Below are 7,105 nucleotides of genomic sequence, written 5' to 3' on the forward strand. Positions count from 1 at the left end.
AAACAGGACTTATAATCTGATAAGGAAAATAGAAGCACAGTAAACTTTGGGGTGTTCCATACCTATATGAAAATCATATTTTCTAATCCCAGTGTTAAGATTCTTTGGTGTTTGTGCTGCTTCCAGATATAAAAAGCAGTCTGAGAGATAGTTTGATTGCTTAAATACTGAAAATTTTGAACATTTGATGATTAATGGGGGGTCAGAAAGATAAAGTATATAAAGACAAAGTCCTCTCAGAAACCTCAGTGGATGTTTATTCCACTTACAGAATGTTATAGAGAACTATTCCTTTTTAAAACTTCACTTAATTTGGAGCTTTATTCCACTTTGCCTTTCTTACCTTTGATATGTTTACTTTCCTGAATCAATTATAAGAATATTTTCAGAATTGCTTTCATGCCTTTTCAAAGTGTTCCATGTGTATTACCCCCATTTGATCCCCTGTAGTGCTGTCAGTCATTTGTAATGCAACTAGAACAATTAAGTAACAACTTTGTATTGTCATTTAAAATACTCATTTGCACAGTACAGCCTGAGAAGATAAAAGATGGTAAATCAATGTCATGGCAAATCACAAGGCCACTAAAACAGTATCTAAGAATATATATTGTAAGGGGAAATGTGCATAATATATTAATTTTAATATAAAAGCTGTATGTATATACATTGCAATATCTGTTGTTTCAATTACATGTGTGTATATGAAGAAAATGGCAAGAGGGTAGTGAGATTATAGATAATTTCATTTGCTTCTTTACGCTATTTTATATTTTCCAAGTTTTCTACAGTGAACATGTATTAGGATTTTAACTTAAAACTAAAAGTTTATACATTTAAAAGCAAGGTCAAAAGAAAATAGGAAGAGAAAAAAATCCTCAACACCATCCCTGATGAGGTTTGTATACATCCTTAATTTACCTAATTTTCATTATATTGCTGTGCATCCAACCATTTAACCAATCCTGAAAAGTAGAGTAACTTCCACTTCATATCTTTTGAGAGGTACATTTCAATTGACAGTTATACTACCTGGATAGATCTCGTTGAAACATGATGATACTTACAAGAGAAACACAAAGCAAAGTGTTATCAACAAATTCTACTTGTAAAATTATAATGGCGGAACTGTATTACCAGTCTAAACTACTAAGAGTTGTGAATTTACACTTGATTCTACAGTTATATTTGTCATCAATATAAGAGAGTGGAATGGAGTTCTTTTTGAGATGGCTTAACCTTTTAAATTCACATTCCCACTTCAAATGACTCATTTGGTGAGAGCAACAATGTCACACGCCAATATGAATAGAGAAGAGGGAGCAAACATAAGAACGGAGGAGACAGAAGCAGCATTTTATAATTTATCAATATGTGAAAGCTTACAATTAGTTTTTATTTAAAAAATAAATACTGGAAGAATAAGTGGATGCTGTGAATATGTGGCAACAGACAGTACAATGGGCCCATGAACTGTAATGATGAATCAACCATTTGAGCTGTGAGTCAAAGTATAGCACATCTACTGCTATGTGTGAGTAGAAAAATAATCCTTGTGTTTCATTCCTGTCTTGCATTGCATTCATTTAACAGGTTTACCAAGTATTACAAAGGTAAATTGATATATTTTAACCAAATAAATGCAAATACTTATAAATTACAAAGGATAATTTCCAAGGATATGTGGGGGACATTTATTCAATCATCATATTACGCATTTGCTATAACTCATAGAGAGAGTACCTCTTGGTTTTCCTTCTACCTATCTGGCAACTCTTCACTCTACCTTACGAGTACCTCCTCCTCTCCCCTCCCTTTTTGATTTTGCTGCTGCCACAAATTCACATTCTGTCCTCTTTTCTTTTTACACTGGATAATCTTTTGGGGAGGTTCTACCTTCACCCAAGGCTTCCACCAATACTAATGACAAATGACTAACATCTATGTCACCAATCAGAATATCTCTTCTGTGTTTCAGACCCATAAATCCAACAACTTCTAGACACCTCATCTGAAAGTACCAGAAGGACTTCAAACTCACAGAGTCTAAAACTGATCTCATGATTTTCCCAACCAAACATGGCATAACTTCAGCATCAGGCCTTCATTTTCTCTTTTGATTATAGAAAAAAAATCCAAACTACCCTCTCCACGTCCAGTTGTGCAACTTTCAAACATTCAATTCAGCACTTGGGAATTTGGAGGGAATCATTCAATTGTTTAAAATTCTTCATTACCTCCCTATTATTTTCAAGACTGTTATTCTAACTGCCTAGGTCTCCAGTCTTAATTCTTATCTCTCACTTCAGTCCCTTACTGAACTACTTGCAATTTCTTGGACACAGGTAAAATTAGACCCTTTAGATTACAGGAAACGGAGACTAATTCTGTCCACCTAAGGTATTTGGAGTTGTTGCAAAACTTTTATTGTAGCAGAAAAGAATCTCACACAAAACTAGGAATAGCTGCCACTCAGGACCTAAGGCATCAAGACACTTGGTCAACCCATAGAATCAAGCAACAAGATTCTATGGAACTTTGCAATAGTGTTCTAACACTATTCTTTTCACTCCATGCTATCTTTATCTTTCTGTATTACATCTCTTTCTACTAGCAATTATTTGATACTTTCCATACTTTGTTGAGATGCCAAAGGTACAGTCGATGATTGACACAATTAATTGTCACTACTTTTCTAGGCACAGTTTTGGGCCACAAATTTCCTCATATATTACTAGCCAGCCAACCAGGGTTGTCAGTTCTTGAGGCATTTCTAGCCATTAAGTGGCTAATGTTCACCAAGATGCCTTTCCTCAGGCTGGAGGATTGAGTTAGGCGATTCTCCTCAAAAAGAGATAATGGGCTTTCTGCTGTAGGCCCGAGTGGTCGCTGTCAAAATGGACAAGTTCACAAAACTTGGGAAGGTGATACTCAGTCAGACAGTTCAGTCACTCAGTTGTGTCCGACTCTTTGCAACCCTGTGGACTGCAGTACACCAGGCCACTCTGTCCATCACCAACTCCCGGAGCTTACTCAAACTCATGTCCATTGAGTTGGTGATGACATCTAACCATCTCATCCTATGTTCTCCTCTTCTCCTCCTGCATTCAGTATTTCCCAGGTTCAGGGTCTTTTCCAATGAGTCAGCTCTTCACATCAGGTGGCCAAAGCATTGGACTTTTAGCTTCAACATCAGTCCTTCCAGTGAATATTCAGGACTGATTTCCTTTAGGATGGACTCGTTAGATCTCCTTGCAGTCAAAGGGACTCTCAAGAGTCTTCTCCAACACCAGAGTTCAAAAGCATCAACACTTTGGCACTCAGCTTTCTTTATAGTCCAACTCTCACATTCATACATGACCACTGGAAAAACCATAGCCTTGACTAGATGGACTATCACTGGCAAAGTAATGTCTCTCCTTTTTAATATGCTGTCGAAGTTGGTCATAACTTTTCTTCCAAAAAGTAAGCATCTTTTAATTTCATGACTGCAGTCACCAACCACAGTGATTTTGGAGCCCCCCAAATTAAAGCCTGCCAATGTTTCCACTGTTTTCCCATCTATTTTCCAGGAAATGATGGGACGAGATGCCATGATCTTAGTTTTCTGAATGTTGAGCTTTAAGCCAACATTTTACTCTCCTCTTTCACTTTCATCAAAAGGCTCTTTAGTTCTTCTTCGCTTTCTGCCATAAGGGTGGTGTCATCTGTGTTTCTGAGGTTATTGATATTTCTCCCGGAAATCTTGATTCCAGCTTGTGCTTCTTCCAGTCCAGCGTTTCTCATGCTGTACTCTGCATAGAAGTTAAATAAGCAGGGTGACAATATACAGCCTTGACATACTCCTTTTCCTATTTGGAACCAGTCTGTTGTTCCATGTCCAGTTCTAACTGTTTCTTCCTGACCTGCATACAAATTTCCTGGGAGGCGGGTCAGGTGGTCTGGTATTCCCATCACTTGAAGAATTTACCACAGTTTGTTGTGATCCACACAGTCAAAGGCTTTGGCATAATCAATAATGTAGAAGTAGATGTTTTTCTGGAACTCTCTTGCTTTTTCGATGATCCAGCGGATGTTGGCAATTTGATCTCTGGTTCCTCTGCCTTTTGTAAATCCAGGTTGAACATCTGGAAGTTCACATATTATTGAAGCCTGGCTTGGAGAATTTTGAGCATTACTTTACTAGCATGTGAGATCAGTGCAATTGTGCAGTAGTTTGAGCATTCTTTGGCATTGACTTTCTTTGTGATTGGAATGAAAACTTAACTTTTCCATAGTCCTGTGGCCACTACTGAGTTTTCCAAATTTGCTGGCATATTGAGTACAGCACTTTCATGGCATCATCTTTCAGGATTTGAAATAGCTCAACTGGAATTCCATCACCTCCATTAGTTTTTTTCATAGTGATGCTTCCTAAGGCCACTTGAATTTGCATTCCAGGATGTCTGGCTCTAGGTGAGTAATCACACCATTGTGATTATCTGGATGGTGAAGATCTTTTTTGTATAGTTCTTCTGGAGAAGGAAATGGCAACTCACTCCAGTATTCTTGCCTAGAACATCCCATGGATGGAGGAGCCTGTGCAGGCTACTGTCCATGGGGTCGCAAAGAGTCGGACACGACTGAGCGACTTCATTTTCACTTTCACTTTCTGCGTATTGTTGCCACTTCTTAATATCTTCTGCTTCTGTTAGGTCCATACCATTTCTGTCCTTTATTGTGCCCATCTTTGCATGAAATATTCCCCTAGTAGCTCTGATTTTCTTGAAGAGATCTCTAGTCTTTCCCATTCTATTGTTTTCCTCTATTTCTTTGCACTCATCACTGAGGAAGTCTTTGTTATCTCTCCTTGCTATTCTTTGGAACTCTGCATTCAGATGGGTATATCTTTCCTTTTCTTCTTTGCCTTCAGCTTTTCAGCATTACTGGTCAGAGCATAGACTTGGATTACTGTGACACTGAATGGTTTGCCTTGGAAACGAACAGAGATCATTCTGTCATTTTTGAGATTGAATCCAAGTACTGCATTTCAGACTCTCTTGTTGACTATGATGGCTACTCCATTTCTTCTAAGGGATTCTTGCCCACAGTAGTAGATGTAATGGTCATCTGAGTTAAATTCACCCATTCCTGTCCATTTTAGTTCATTGATTTCTAAAATGTTGACATTCTTTCTTGCAATCTCCTGTTTGACCCCTTCCAATTTGCTTTGATTCATGGACCTAACATTCCAGGTTCCTATGTAATACTGCTCTTTACAGCATCGGACCTTGCTTTCATCACCAGTCACATCCACAGCTGGTGTTGTTTTTGCTTTGGGTCCGTCGTTTCATTCTTTCTGGAGTTATTTCTCCACTGATCTCCAGTAGCATACTGGGCACCTACTGACCTGGGAAGTTCATCTTTCAGTGTCCTATCTTTTTGCCTTTTCATACTGTTCATGGGGTTCTCAAGGCAAGAATACTGAAGTGGTTTGCCATTCCCTTCTCTAGTGGACCACATTTCATCAGGACTCACCACCATGACTCGTCTGTCTTGGGTGGCCCTACATGACATGGCTCATAGTTTCACTGAGTTAGACAAGGCTGTGGTCCATGTGATTAGATTGGTTAGTTTTCTGTGATTATGGTTTTCAGTCTGTCTACCCTCTGATGGAGAAGGATAAGAGGCTTATGGAAGCTTCCTGATGGGAGAGACTGACTGAGGGGGAAACTGAGTCTTGTTCTTATTGGGGGGGAGGGGTGCATGTTCAGTAAATCTTTAATTCAATTTTCTGTTGATGGGTGGAGCTGTGTTCCCTCCCTGCTATTTACCTGGGGCCAAACTATGGTGGAGATAATGAAGATAATCATGACCTCCTTCAAAAGATCCCATGCATGTACTGCTGCACTAGTGCCCCCAACCCTGCAGCAGGCCACCACCAACCCACACCTCTGCTGGAGTCCTGGACACTCACAGGCAAGTCTGGGTCAGTCTATTGTGGGGCCACGGCTCCTTTCTCCTGGGTCTTGGTGCACAAGGTTCTATTTGTACCCTTCAAGAGTCTATTTCCCAGTCCTGAGTAAGTTCTGGCAGCTCTATGTTGGGGTTAATGGTGACCTCCTCTAAGAGGGCTTATGCCATACCCAAGTCTGCTGCACCAAGCGCACCGTCCCTGCGGCAGTCCACTGCTGACCCATACCTTCACAGGAGATGCTCAAACACAGTTCTGTCTCAGTCTCTGTGGGGTCCCTGGGTCCTGGTGTGAACAAGGTTTGTTTGAGCCCTCTGAGTATCTCTGGCGGGAATGGGATTTGATTCTAAACATGAATTCGCCCCTCCTACCATCTTGCTGGGGCTTCTCCTTTGCCCTTGGACAAGGGGTATCTCTTCAAAGCCACTCCAGCACCTACCATCTTACTGCGGTTTCTCTGACCCCAGGTGATGCTGGTGAGGCTCTTCCTGGCCAGTTGCTATTCTGGACACAAAGTGATCATCGTGAAGAACATTGATGATGGCATTTCAGATTGACCCTACAGCCATGCTCTGGTAGCTAGAATTGTAGCTATCCCTACAAAGTTCCATGGGCAAGAAGAAAATCTCAAAGAGATCAAAGATCAAGTCTTTTGTGAAACTGTATCATCACCTCATGCCCAAAAGGTTTTCTATCAATAGCCCCTTGGACAAAACTGTTGTCAACAGGGATGTCTTCAGAGACTCTGCTTTCAAATGGGAAGGCTCAATGAGAGGCCAAGGTCAAGTTCAAGGAGAGATACAAGACTGGCAAGAATAAATGGTTCTTCCAGAAGCTGTGGTTTTAGTTTTATTTCAGTCATTAAAAATACAAAAATAAATAAATAAAGGAGAGAGAGAGATAGTGGGCTTGTCTGCGACAACTAGCACATACAGTGGATAAAATAGTTACAGACTATGAATTGAGGTAGGCAAAAATATACATTTTATTTCTCTATAACTGAACTAAATCCCTATTTTGAAACTTTATTCTGGTGATAGCAAAAAGTCAGAGTTTGTTAATTTAAGGTAAGTCACTCAATTCAGGATTTTCTAGGTCAAAAAAGAGTTCTCCCTTACCACTTTTTCACATTTCTTAGTTTGGGTGCCATAA

General features: G+C 39.8%; 1 pseudogene; it reads left to right on the forward strand.

The window, feature by feature from the left end:
• Positions 1-2,897: 2,897 nt before the first annotated feature.
• Positions 2,898-6,800, forward strand: LOC147339879 (large ribosomal subunit protein eL27-like; annotated as a pseudogene).
• Positions 6,801-7,105: the final 305 nt, after the last annotated feature.

The sequence above is a fragment of the Bos grunniens genome, chromosome X, assembly GCF_055505025.1.
Source record: "Bos grunniens cultivar Pamir isolate PY7600 chromosome X, Bosgru_T2T1.0, whole genome shotgun sequence".
Lineage (NCBI taxonomy): Eukaryota > Metazoa > Chordata > Mammalia > Artiodactyla > Bovidae > Bos > Bos grunniens.